This window comes from Lampris incognitus, chromosome 11, assembly GCF_029633865.1.
Source record: "Lampris incognitus isolate fLamInc1 chromosome 11, fLamInc1.hap2, whole genome shotgun sequence".
NCBI classification, from domain to species: domain Eukaryota; kingdom Metazoa; phylum Chordata; class Actinopteri; order Lampriformes; family Lampridae; genus Lampris; species Lampris incognitus.
The window spans coordinates 55501354-55512438 of NC_079221.1; positions in this window are offsets into that span (position 1 = coordinate 55501354).

The following is an 11085-nucleotide window of genomic DNA, read 5'->3' on the forward strand; positions in this document are numbered from 1 at the left end:
TACAGTCAGACATGAAGAGGAGGTGTCAGAAGACCCCTACAGTCAGACATGAAAAGGAGGTGTCAGGAGACCCCCCACAGTCAGACATGAAGAGGAGGTGTCAGGAGGCCCCCACAGTCAGACATGAAGAGGAGGTGTCAGGAGACCCCCACAGTCAGACATGAAGAGGAGGTGTCAGAAGACCCCTACAGTCAGACATGAAGAGGAGGTGTCAGGAGACCCCCTACAGTAAGACATGAAGAGGAGGTGTCAGGAGACCCCCACAGTCCGACATAAAGAGGAGGTGTCAGGAGACCCCCACAGTCAGACATGAAGAGGAGCTGTCAGGAGACCCCCTACAGTCAGACATGAAGAGGAGGTGTCAGGAGACCCCCTACAGTCAGACATGAAGTGAAGCTGTCAGAAGACCCATGCAGTCAGACATGAAGAGGAGGTGTCAGGAGACCCCCTACAGTCAGACATGAAGAGGAGGTGTCAGGAGACCCCCTACAGTCAGACATGAAGAGGAGCTGTCAGAAGACCCATGCAGTCAGACATGAAGAGGAGGTGTCAGAAGACCCATGCAGCCAGACATGAAGAGGAGGTGTCAGAAGACCCATGCAGTCAGACATGAAGAGGAGGTGTCAGGAGACCCCCACAGTCAGACATGAAGAGGAGGTGTCTAGAGACCTCCACAGTCAGACATGAAGAGGAGGTGTCAGAAGACCCCTACAGTCAGACGTGAAGAGGAGGTGTCAGGAGACCCCCTACAGTCCGACATGAAGAGGAGGTGTCAGGAGACCCCCACAGTCAGACATGAAGAGGAGGTGTCAGGAGACCCCCACAGTCCGACATGAAGAGGAGGTGTCAGGAGGCCCCTACAGTCAGACATGAAGAGGAGGTGTCAGGAGACCCCTACAGTCAGACATGAAGAGGAGGTGTCAGGAGACCCCCTACAGTCAGACATGAAGAGGAGCTGTCAGAAGACCCATGCAGTCAGACATGAAGAGGAGGTGTCAGGAGGCCCCTACAGTCAGACATGAAGAGGAGGTGTCAGGAGACCCCTACAGTCAGACATGAAGAGGAGGTGTCAGGAGACCCCCACAGTCAGACATGAAGAGGAGCTGTCAGAAGACCCATGCAGTCAGACATGAAGAGGAGGTGTCAGGAGGCCCCCACAGTCAGACATGAAGAGGAGGTGTCAGGAGACCCCCACAGTCCGACATGAAGAGGAGGTGTCAGGAGACCCCCACAGTCCGACATGAAGAGGAGGTGTCAGGAGGCCCCCACAGTCAGACATGAAGAGGAGGTGTCAGGAGGCCCCCACAGTCAGACATGAAGAGGAGGTGTCAGGAGACCCCCACAGTCAGACATGAAGAGGAGGTGTCAGGAGACCCCCACAGTCCGACATGAAGAGGAGGTGTCAGGAGACACCCACAGTCCGACATGAAGAGGAGGTGTCAGGAGACCCCCTACAGTCAGACATGAAGAGGAGGTGTCAGGAGACCCCCACAGTCAGACATGAAGAGGAGGTGTCAGGAGACCCCCTACAGTCAGACATGAAGAGGAGGTGTCAGGAGACCCCCTACAGTCCGACATGAAGAGGAGGTGTCAGGAGACCCCCTACAGTCAGACATGAAGAGGAGGTGTCAGGAGACCCCCTACAGTCAGACATGAAGAGGAGGTGTCAGGAGACCCCCTACAGTTAGACATGAAGAGGAGGTGTCAGGAGACCCCCCCACAGTCTTGTGTTGTCTTGTGTCACCGAGTCTTGAACCTGCGGCTGGCTCTCTGAGGTCAGAGGTCAGCCTGTTTGCGGGCTGTTTTGTGGACTGTTGTTCAAATTTCACACAAAGTCCACGTAGAATGTTCTGGCAGTTGCCAAAAGAAGAAGAGTCAGTGTGTGTGCGCATGTGCGTGCGCGCGTGCGCGCGCGCGCGCGTCAGCCGGCGCTGGAGAGCGAGGGCTCAGAAATCCCCGGGATTCCTCGCGGGTTACTTTGTGTTTTTGGAGCCGTGAGTCACAGGAAGCGTTAAACTGACACTTGTGTTTGAATTCTTACTCACACACTCACCGACCAGCTTTGTAAATGTTGACATGCGTGTGGTCACTGTGTTACACACACACACAGACACACACAGACACACACACCTAGTGACAGCCATGAGAGTGGATGGTGGTGTGTTGTGGGTGAGGAGGAGCTCGTGGGTTGTTGTGACGCCTCTCCGACATTGCTGCTTCGCCTTTGACGGAGGTGCTGATAAAAGACGCGGCGTGAGTACGATGGAAAACACTTCCTTCACACGTACATCCGGTCTTCTTTCACACACAGTCGACACGAAGAAGAGTCACAGCAACGACCCACGGAAGAAACACATGGAGGGATAGAGCGGCAAAACAACGGCAGAATGTGGAGTGGAGAGTAGAAACCCGCGTGGCTGTGGAGAGGAGGACAGGTGGAGGTGGACTTGGATGTCAACATCCAGGTGTCTTCCTGAACGGCGTACCAGTGTCTATCTGAACATCATCTGGTTAATCCTTGTTTACACCTCATCCACCGTCCAGCTGTTTACACCTCATCCACCGTCCAGCTGTTTACTTCTCATTCACCGTCCAGCTGTTTACACCTCATCCACCGTCCAGCTGTTTACACCTCATTCACCGTCCAGCTGTTTACATCTCATCCACCGTCCAGCTGTTTACATCTCATCCACCGTCCAGCTGTTTACACCTCATCCACCGTCCAGCTGTTTACAGCTCATTCACCGTCCAGCTGTTTACACCTCATTCACCGTCCAGCTGTTTACATCTCATTCACCGTCCAGCTGTTTACATCTCATTCACCATCCAGCTGTTTACACCTCATCCACCGTCCAGCTGTTTACATCTCATTCACCGTCCAGCTGTTTACATCTCATCCACCGTCCAGCTGTTTACATCTCATTCACCGTCCAGCTGTTTACATCTCATCCACCGTCCAGCTGTTTACACCTCATTCACCGCCCAGCTGTTTACACCTCATTCACCGTCCAGCTGTTTACACCTCATTCACCATCCAGCTGTTTACACCTCATCCACCGTCCAGCTGTTTACATCTCATTCACCGTCCAGCTGTTTACATCTCATCCACCGTCCAGCTGTTTACATCTCATTCACCGTCCAGCTGTTTACACCTCATTCACCGTCCAGCTGTTTACATCTCATTCACCGTCAAGCTGTTTACACCTCATTCACCGTCCAGCTGTTTACATCTCATTCACCGTCCAGCTGTTTACACCTCATCCACCGTCCAGCTGTTTACATCTCATTCACCGTCCAGCTGTTTACATCTCATCCACCGTCCAGCTGTTTACTTCTCATTCACCGTCCAGCTGTTTACTTCTCATTCACCGTCCAGCTGTTTACATCTCATCCACCGTCCAGCTGTTTACATCTCATTCACCGTCCAGCTGTTTACATCTCATCCACCGTCCAGCTGTTTACATCTCATTCACCGTCCAGCTGTTTACTTCTCATTCACCATCCAGCTGTTTACACCTCATTCAGCGTCCAGCTGTTTACACCTCATTCACCGTCCAGCTGTTTACATCTCATCCACCGTCCAGCTGTTTACACCTCATTCACCGTCCAGCTGTTTACATCTCATCCACCGTCCAGCTGTTTACACCTCATTCACCGTCCAGCTGTTTACATCTCATTCACCGTCCAGCTGTTTACATCTCATCCACCGTCCAGCTGTTTACATCTCATTCACCGTCCAGCTGTTTACACCTCATTCACCATCCAGCTGTTTACACCTCATCCACCGTCCAGCTGTTTACACCTCATTCACCGTCCAGCTGTTTACATCTCATTCACCATCCAGCTGTTTACACCTCATTCACCGTCCAGCTGTTTACATCTCATTCACCGTCCAGCTGTTTACATCTCATCCACCGTCCAGCTGTTTACACCTCATTCACCGTCCAGCTGTTTACACCTCATTCACCATCCAGCTGTTTACACCTCATCCACCGTCCAGCTGTTTACATCTCATTCACCGTCCAGCTGTTTACACCTCATCCACCGTCCAGCTGTTTACATCTCATTCACCGTCCAGCTGTTTACACCTCATTCACCGTCCAGCTGTTTACATCTCATTCACCATCCAGCTGTTTACACCTCATCCACCGTCCAGCTGTTTACATCTCATTCACCGTCCAGCTGTTTACATCTCATTCATTCACCGTCCAGCTGTTTACATCTCATTCATTCACCGTCCAGCTGTTTACATCTCATTCATTCGCCGTCCAGCCATTTTGACCCGGTTGCGTCAGTTCATATTCGGGCCCCGTTCAGTGTCGGGGCCCGAATATGAAGGTCGGGAACGACAAATGCTCTTGTAGTCTGACATAATCCAAGACCAGTGCCAGATGCCCCACGACCCCGACCCGACGAGTCTAGCATGGCAGAATTGTGTTGTAGTTTGACACCCCTGACGGAGACGTGTTCCTGATGCTGACCACCCAGCACATGGCTGCTAGCATCCCACACAGCGCCTCTTCCAACGACCTATGAACTGGCGTAGGGTTGTGACGACAGCAGATGACGTGATGACGACAGCAGATGACGTGATGACGACAGCAGCATACGATGACGGGTCGGGATCATGTTGTAGTGCGGCCAGGCTGGCGGCCAGGCCAGGACCCGGATTTAGAGCAGTAGTCTGACATGGTGCCACAGTGGAAGACCAAACATATCGTGTAGTCTGATCCGGGTGAGGAGTCCTTCTATTAAGACACCTGTCAGTCAGTCTGGGAGGGACAGCAGGTGGATGAAGGATTGCATCTTTAGTAGCTTCTGTGGTAAGTTCTGGTTCAGCTCATCTGATGTGGGTCCACAGCAGCGGCAGCGGCGTGTCCAGACCGGAAGCCGTGTCCACAGCAGCGGCAGCGTGTCCAGACCGGAAGCCGTGTCCACAGCAGCAGCGTGACGGCTTCCTTCTTCCATGGCTGCAGATGGAGAGCTGGTGTGGACCGGGGTGAAGGACAGGGGCGACTCAGCTGGGGTGTGGAGAGCCAGGACGACCAGAGTCTGAGCGGGGGAATCTGGAAGGGGCGGGTGGAGGCTGGGAGATGTGGTGGCAGCCAGCCAGTTAGTTTTCATCTCCATCACTTGTCAGGCTCCTCCATGTCTGTCTGTCTGTCCGTCTGTCTGTCTGTCTGTCTGTCTGTGTTTGTCTGTATGTGTGTGTGTGTGTGTGTGTGTGTGTGTGTGTCTGTCTGTCTGTCTGTCTGTCTCTCTCTGTATATCTGTCTCTGTGTGTATGTGTGTCTGTCTATCTGTCTGTCTGTCTGTATGTGTGTGTGTGTGTGTGTGTGTGTATGTGTGTGTGTGTGTGTGTGTGTGTGTGTGTGTGTGTATGTGTGTGTGTGTGTGTGTGTGTGTGTATGTGTATGTGTGTGTGTGTGTCTGTCTGACTCTGTATATCTGTCTCTGTGTGTATGTGTGTCTGTCTGACTCTGTATATCTGTCTCTCTGTGTGTATGTGTGTCTGTCTATCTGTCTCTGTATATCTGTCTCTCTGTGTGTATGTGTGTCTGTCTATCTGTCTGTCTGTCTGTGTTTGTCTGTATGTGTGTGTTTGTGTTTGTGTGTGTGTGTGTCTTTCTGTGTCTCTGTCTGTCTGTCTGTCTGTCTCTGTATGTCTTTCTCTCTGTTTGTATGTGTGTCTGTCTATCTGTCTCTGTATATCTGTCTCTCTGTGTGTATGTGTGTCTGTCTGTCTGTCTGTCTGTCTGTCTGTCTGTCTGTCTGTCTGTCTGTCTGTCTGTCTCTGTGTATCTGTCTCTCTGTGTGTATGTGTTTCTGTCTGTCTGTCTGTCTGTCTGTCTGTCTGTCTGTCTGTCTGTCTGTCTGTCTGTCTGTCTGTCTGTCTGTCTCTGTGTATCTGTCTCTCTGTGTGTATGTGTTTCTGTCTGTCTGTCTATCTGTCTGTCTGTGTGTGTGTCTGTGTGTGTGTCTGTGTCTGTGTGTGTGTGTCTGTCTGTCTGTCTGTCTGTCTGTCTGTCTGTCTGTCTGTCTGTCTGTCTGTCTCTGTGTATCTGTCTCTCTGTGTGTATGTGTTTCTGTCTGTCTGTCTATCTGTCTGTCTGTGTTTGTGTGTCTGTGTGTGTGTCTTTCTGTGTCTGTGTCTGTCTGTCTCTGTCTATCTGTCTCTCTGTGTGTGTGTATGTGTGTGTGTGTGTGTGTGTGTGTGTGTGTGTGTGTGTGTGTGTGTGTGTGTGTGTGTGTGTGTGTGTGTGTGTGTGTGTGTGTGTGATGGAGGTGACAGCTCCTTCTTTCCAGAAAGATCTGACCATCATCTGATGGCTGCATTATGCTTAAAAAGCGGTCAGCACACAAACCATTAGCGGCTTCGTTCAGTCACTTAGTCATGTGCAACTTTCATGCAGACACAAAAGCGTCATGCAGAGGCATCGGGGTCAAAGGTCAACCCTCTGAGTGTGTGTGTGTGATGATGCTGATTAACATCGTTAGTCATAGTGAAGGGTTGGGGCTGACTGGATAACGTTAGAGAAACAGAAAAGCCCTGCCTGCCTGTGTGTGTGTGTGTGTGTGTGTGTGTGTGTGTGTGTGTGTGTGTGTGTGTGTGTGTGTGTGTGTGTGTGTGGGACCGCCAGGCAGGATGATGCTGGTTCTGATCCCCGCCGTGATAAGCCCTGTTTTCCCGACAGGTGCTCTCCTCGCCGGGATTCTGGGGAAACTCCGGCGGTTGTGACCGCCTCAGCTCCTACAAACCACATGTTGACAGACACAAGCTTGGATTTGTCGTTTTCAGGTCGCCTCGCCTCTCCCAGATCCTCCCGGCAACACGCCGCCGTCCTCCCTGGTGAGTCACCGCCGGCCTGCAGGAGGGCCCGAGACAAGAACGTGTGCATTAGAACAAGTGCATTAGAACGTGTGCATTAGAACGTGTGCATTAGAACAAGTGAATTAGAACATGTGTATTAGAACATATGCATTAGAACATGCGAATTAGAACAAGTGCATTAGAACGTGTGCATTAGAACAAGTGAATTAGAACATGTGCATTAGAACGTGTGCATTAGAACAAGTGAATTAGAACATGTGTATTAGAACGTGGGCCTTAGAACATGTGCATTAGAACGTGTGCATAACAATGTGTGAATTAGAACGTGTGCATTAGAGCATGTGAATTAGAACGTGCATTAGAACGTGCATTAGAACACGTGAATTAGAACATGTGCATTAGAACATGTGAATTAGAACGTGTAGGTTAGAACATGTGCATGAGAACACGTGAATTAGAACAAGTGCATTAGAACGTGTGCATTAGAACAAGTGAATTAGAACATGTGTATTAGAACATATGCATTAGAACATGCGAATTAGAACAAGTGCATTAGAACGTGTGCATTAGAACAAGTGAATTAGAACATGTGCATTAGAACGTGTGCATTAGAACAAGTGAATTAGAACATGTGTATTAGAACGTGGGCCTTAGAACATGTGCATTAGAACGTGTGCATAACAATGTGTGAATTAGAACGTGTGCATTAGAGCATGTGAATTAGAACGTGCATTAGAACGTGCATTAGAACACGTGAATTAGAACATGTGCATTAGAACATGTGAATTAGAACGTGTAGGTTAGAACATGTGCATGAGAACACGTGAATTAGAACATGTGCATTAGAACGTGTGAAGTAGAACATGTGTATTAGAATATGTGTATTAGAACGCATGAATTAGAACATGTGCATTAGAACATGTGCATTAGGATGTGTGAATTAGAACATGTGTATTAGAATATGTGTATTAGAACGCATGAATTAGAACATGTGCATTAGAACATGTGCATTAGGATGTGTGAATTAGAACATGTGTATTAGAACATGTGCATGAGAACACGTGAATTAGAACATGTGCATTAGGATGTGTGAATTAGAACATGTGCATTAGAATATGTGTATTAGAACGCATGAATTAGAACATGTGCATTAGAACATGTGCATTAGAACGTGTGAAGTAGAACATGTGCATTAGGACGTGTGAATTAGGACTTGTGGATTAGACCATGTGCATTAGAACACGTTAATCAGGACAAGTTAATTAGAACACGTGCATTAGAACACGTGAATTAGAACATGTGCATTGTACATGTGCATTAGACTGTGTGAATTAGAACGTGCATTAGAACTTGTGAATTAGAACATGTGCATTAGGACGTGTGAATTAGGACTTGTGGATTAGACCATGTGCATTAGAACACGTTAATCAGGACAAGTTAATTAGAACACGTGCATTAGAACACGTGAATTAGAACATGTGCATTGTACATGTGCATTAGACTGTGTGAATTAGAACGTGCATTAGAACACGTGAATTAGAACATGTGCATTGTACATGTGCATTAGACTGTGTGAATTAGAACGTGCATTAGAACTTGTGAATTCAGACGTATGAATTAGAACGCGTGAATTAGAACATGTGCATTAGAACACGTGAATTGAAACGTGCATTAGAACGTGTGAATTGAACATGTGCATTAGAACATGTGCATTACAATGTGTGAATTAGGACGTGTGAATTAGAACATGTGAATTAGGACGTGTGAATTAGAACATGTGCATTAGAACATGTGCATTAGAACACGTGAACTGAAACGTGCATTAGAACGTGTGAATTAGAACATGTGCGTTAGGACGTGTGAATTAGGACGTGTGAATTGGAACATGTGCTTTAGAACATGTGAATTGGAACATGTGCTTTAGAACATGTGAATTGGAACATGTGCTTTAGAACATGTTTCACTTGGACCAGACTGGAGGAAACAACCAATGTCTTGATGTCTTTGAGCAAGACACAAGTCTGTCTGTGTGCCGGGCGTCCGGGTGGCCTGTTCCCTTGCCTACCAGCCGGGATCGCCGGTTCGAGTCCCCGTATTATACCCCTGGCTTAGTCGGGCGTCCCTACACACACAATTGGCCGTGTCTGCGTGTGGGAGGCCGGATGTGGGTATGTGTCCTGGTCGCTGCAGTAGCGCCTCCTCTGGTCGGTCGGGGCGCTTGTTCGGGGGGCAGGGGGAGCTGGGGGGGGGGTGAATCGCATGATCCCCTGGCGAAACTCCTCATTGTCAGGTGCAAAGAAGCGGATGGTGACTCCACATGTATGGGAGGAGGTATATGGTAGTCTACAGCCCTCCCCGGATCGGAGGGGGGTGGGGGGTGGAGCAGCGACCGGGACGGTTCGGAAGAGTGGGGTAATTATTAATACTGTAATCAATTCGGACGGTAGTCGGGAACCGCGACGCAAGTCCGGGTTTCCTGCACCTCAGGCAGGAGTCCGGGATTCCTGCACCTCAGGCAGGAATCCCGGACTCCTGCCTGAGGTGCAGGAAACCCGGACTCCTGCCTGAGGTGCAGGAGCCCCGGGCTCGACTGCTTAGACTAGGTTAAGCAGTGGAGTAAAGGGTGGGGTAACTGGCCAAGTAACATTTGGGAAAAGCGTCTGTGTGCGTTCGTGTGTGTCATTGTGGATATGTCTGCTGCGGTGTGTAACACTCATGTGGTTACGGGACGCAGGGTTCTTTCCAGACTTGAGTGTTCTGAAATGAGTTGGGATTTCTGACCCGACCGCCTCGCCTCGCCTCGCCTCGGTCCCCGTGGGGAAACGCAACGGGTTCGGTTCGGTTGAGGACACAAGATCCCAGCACCTGGATATTTGTTTTCCGTCACGATGAATCACGTTGAATCATTTGGCATTCGTGCACTCCGACACGTTATTTGGGCTCATTAATCTCCTGCAGAAATGCAGGTCAGCAGTCCGGCACCGCAGACCCGCCTGGCGGTCGTGCTGTGTTCATATCAGCGTGTGTCGAGAGGAAGGTGGTGTGAGGAAGAGCAGAATGCCCAGATACTCTCAGCTCATCTTCACCACCAGCTTTACCCCGGAACCTCCTTCCTCTTCCCAGAGAGACGGTCTGGGGGACCCACGGGGTCCACATCCTGCAGCACCGACACTAACGCCTCATCCCCGAGCCGCTCTGTACAGGAGAAACTACTCCTGACCTTTGTGTGTGTCCGTCCTTGTGTGTGTGTGTGTGTGTGTGTGTGTGTCCCCGTGTGTGTCCCCGTGTGTGTGTGGACCGCAGGCTCACATGACAGATGTTGTTTAGGTGTTGACCGCCGGACTCCTGGCTTTGACCTGCTGTCGTCTCGCGGCGGAGTGACGCAGGTGTTGCGCAACATTTTCCTCGCTCATGACTGCGTGACATCACCGTCCTCTCACAGCGCGCCGTGTCCCGGGTTCGCTGACGCGCAACACTCGTCCGACGATTGCACTGTTGTGTGTAAACACTGCAAACATTGCACCCATGCACGCATGACCATGCTTGGAGAGACACACACACACGCACACGCACACGCACACATTAGATCCTGCTTTGCCCGAAGAGACACCTGTCGTAGATGACATCATGTGTGCCTCCAGGTGGATGCGTGTGTGTGTGCGTGTGTGTGCGTGTGTATGCGTGTGCGTGTGTGCAGGTTCATGCTGGCTGCGGGATGTTTACATAATCAGCACACCTTGGTCACAAGGTAAACTTTCCATTGCTCTCTGAGAACACGACACGCGGCTCACGCTGGGGTATTTCAGGGACTGGCCTACATTTACAACCCCGACCTGAACTGGGGAACTCTGCACGGCAGCTTCACTTCACCCACTAATGGTCCTGTCCCACCGCATGGTGCCGGCTCGGCTCGGCTCGGCTCGGCTCGCAGAGTGTGGTTTTCCGTCAGCGTAACTGTCCCCCTCAGCAGCAGGGGCGGAAGTCTGATATCAAGTCTGGAAGGGACGAGTACACGAAACTTTCTCAGGCGCAGTTCCTGAGGGGGGCGCCAAAAGTAGTGCTGTAACCAGGGGCGAGACATTGGGAGGGGGGGTATATCATATTTTCCCCAGGACGGGGGGGTTGGTCATGTCCTCCCCCCGTCCCCCCCCCCCCCCGGGATTTCCGCCTATGCCTCAGTGTAGCTGGTCTGCATTGGGTTTGGTACCCGCTGCAGTTTTGTGGAACCTCGACAAGGGCGGTACCAGAGAAGT